The 3,070-nt window shown below is 32.5% G+C and overlaps 1 long non-coding RNA gene across 2 annotated transcripts; it reads right to left on the reverse strand.

The window, feature by feature from the left end:
• Window positions 1-35: 35 nt before the first annotated feature.
• Window positions 36-2,854, reverse strand: LOC109591063 (uncharacterized). 2 transcript variants are annotated; one of them, XR_002189641.1, is made up of 7 exons: window positions 2,574-2,854; window positions 2,458-2,520; window positions 1,299-1,459; window positions 1,210-1,244; window positions 344-456; window positions 163-289; window positions 36-112 (listed from the first exon to the last, which is right to left on the reverse strand). It is a non-coding gene; the product is annotated as an uncharacterized LOC109591063 (long non-coding RNA). The 2 variants fall into 2 exon arrangements; XR_002189642.1 differs by having other exon boundaries at window positions 344-407; window positions 1,210-1,459.
• Window positions 2,855-3,070: the final 216 nt, after the last annotated feature.

The following is a 3,070-nucleotide window of genomic DNA, read 5'->3' on the forward strand; positions in this document are numbered from 1 at the left end:
TATAAATTTTCAGTCATAAAGTACAGTACATTTACATATACATGCATTTTCAGTCATAGAAATTTTAAATATTTTCAGGAATGAGAAGCAGAAGTACATCAGTCATGTCACTCTAAAAAGAAAAAGACATTAAACTATATTACTAATTACATACCAAGTAACCTGATTCTTAGGTCTTAGTCAAAATAGCAAATGGCTTGAGAAAAAAAAATCAAAAGACACACATGTAAGTCCACTGAAGGACATACACATGTAGATGTACTTGTTTATCAGACGACATCTCATACAACTAAAAGAGGTCAAGGTTAACATAAAGAGGTGTGGTTAGTGGCTGTGGTCTTACCTGGTAATTGTGTGACTGCATGATGGCGTATGTAATAAATGAAGTATTCTATTCATAGATGTAACTGATGGACATGAATGAGCAGAACAAAAAATTAAAAATAAATTATTAGTCTAGGGAGAGAGAGAAAAGTACAAATAATAACAAAAATTATTATAATGGCAAATTTTAAGCAAATAAAAACTTGTGAAAAATGTAATTTTGATCAGGATTGGCTAAATTTTCTAAACTACAGCTAGTACATCAGTAAATGGATTGAGAAATAGTTACTGCTAGCAATTTTTAAAATGCTCATAAACTCATGAAGCTTCAATCAAAGCCAGCTCAAACTTTATACATAGCACTGAAAAGGACATCAATAAGAATAAAAAAACACAATAAAAATTGGAAAAACCATGGGCTATAGCATTTGCTTTTTGTTACAAAAATTGGCTTATTTTTTATAATGCTCACAACTTCAAAATTATCAGTAGGATTCAGCTCAAACTTTCTACATAACATAAGACATAAATATAAATCAGAAAATTTAATGAAATTTGAGAGTGATTTCAGAGGTTTTTGGGGAAAACCATGGTCTTTATAGCCTTTGCTTTTTTCAAACAATGGCTTTTTTCAAAAATGCTCTTTATTTGTTAGAATCAGCTCAAACTTTCTACATAGCATAAGGGCATCCATACAGTATGTATCAGAATTCAGATATTTTAATAAAAATTTGGGGTGATTTTGGCGTCATTATTTGAGAAAACCATATGCTAATCCAAATCAGCTAATGCTCATAACTATAAGAATATTTGTCAAAACAATTCAAACTTTCTACATGTACATAAAATAAGGACATCGATAAGAAAATGTAATAAAAGACTTACTTGTTCAAATATTTCATTAAACAAGACTCAGCAACCTACATGTACAAACAATAAAGACATTGCATATTACACGACTAACAATACCTCACTTCTAATATATAAATTTTAATGAGAGAATTATAAGGAAGATACTCCATGTACAGCTGAAGTGAGGGGATCTTGGTAACCCACCCACCTCTGTATTACATAAGTACTTGAACTTTCAGCAGTGGCTACCATCCCACTGTTTGAGATTATCTAGTCTACCAATCTAGGAATGAAAATAAAAATAACAATAATTATGTACATGTACATGTACATTGTAGTGACGGTGCAATGAAAAATATAATAGCAAAAAATAATAAACAAAATCAAAAAATTATTTTATATTGCCATTTTAGTGCAATGCATGTACACATACGTAATGGAGCATGCTCCATTACAATAAAAAACTAGAGAGAATTTAAAACATTAAGGGGCTCTGAACTCCAGTCACGCCTCCCAGCCATGCCCACAAACGCACACACATACAGAAATACTTCACATCACTGACATCAGTGGGCTTTGCCCAATTAGTGGTGCATTTAGTAGTGGCAAGTTCTTTATACTGTCAATCACTATCATCAATCTTGTGACTTCTTTAAACATGTAAATTAGTGAAAATTTTATCCTTCAAACTACTCAGGCCCGTAGCCAGGGGGGGTTAGGGGGGTTCAGACGAACCCCCTGTTGTAGCTGCAAAAAAGTTTTAGATTAGCTCCTGTCATAAAGAACAGCACTGCAAAAGCAGGATTAGCATTTTGGCAACAGCGAGAAGCACAGATAGCCATTTTAGCTGAGTCAGCACAAGGCCGAGATGCGTACATTAAGACCACGCCTACCAACCACGCCCATTTTTTGCCAAAAAATTTTTGCTGCACGCTTCGCAACTCAGCAATTTCCGAACCCCCTATTTCAAGTTCCTGGCTACGGCCCTGCTACTGTACATGTATATGCATGCATGCCTTATACTGTAAAGTATACAATTACAATTAATATTAACTATTACCGTATAATGGTTATTTTCAAGGATAACAAATTTTGCAGATTTTTCAAGATTTGGCAAAATTAAATTCTCTGAAAATCAGTTTAATGCAGTACAAGATGGCAGAATAGTGCAAATTCGCAAAAATTAATTCCGTGAACATTCAGATACGGGTCATTTGTGCAATTTATTATCCTCGAAATAAACCCGCTATATGGCATTAATTAATTAATTACTAACCTAACCTCATAGAATAAAGTCCAAATAGCTTCAGGTTTGAAATGGCTTGAAAAAACTATCAAAAAGCACTGAAGGAAGGTGTGGTCAATCTAAAGGGTGAGGTCAGTGGGTGTGGTCTCACCTGGTATTTGTTTGACTGACTTGCTGATAGTGTACTTGATAAATGAAATATTCTCTTCATAACTGATGAGCATGAACGAGCAAGACTTGTTACACATGTACATTGTACATGTACAGTATACTTTTGAGCTTCTTAACATAAAAATTAGTAACAAATTAGTCTATGGACAGAGAAAAATACTGTATTATTAATATTGTATAGCAGAGAATTTCCATTGCCATTAAATTTATTGTCTATCCAAGCAGGCCTTAGAAGATATTTTTGTTGATTTTATTTTCATTGATTAACATTAATTATTAATGATTAACCAGCTCATACCCAGTTAATTTTAAATTTTCATTGTCTAAAATTTTTATTGAAACTTTTGGCCAACAAAAAAAAACAAAAATTAGCACTCAACAAAAATTTTCAGCTATATGGTATCAGCCAAAAATTAACAAAAATCCAATTTTGATTATAGTAGTCTTTCACATTGTAAGTACATGTACATGTACATA

Source organism: Amphimedon queenslandica, unplaced genomic scaffold, assembly GCF_000090795.2.
Source record: "Amphimedon queenslandica unplaced genomic scaffold, v1.1 AMPQUscaffold_9029_Cont19032, whole genome shotgun sequence".
Classification (NCBI taxonomy): domain Eukaryota; kingdom Metazoa; phylum Porifera; class Demospongiae; order Haplosclerida; family Niphatidae; genus Amphimedon; species Amphimedon queenslandica.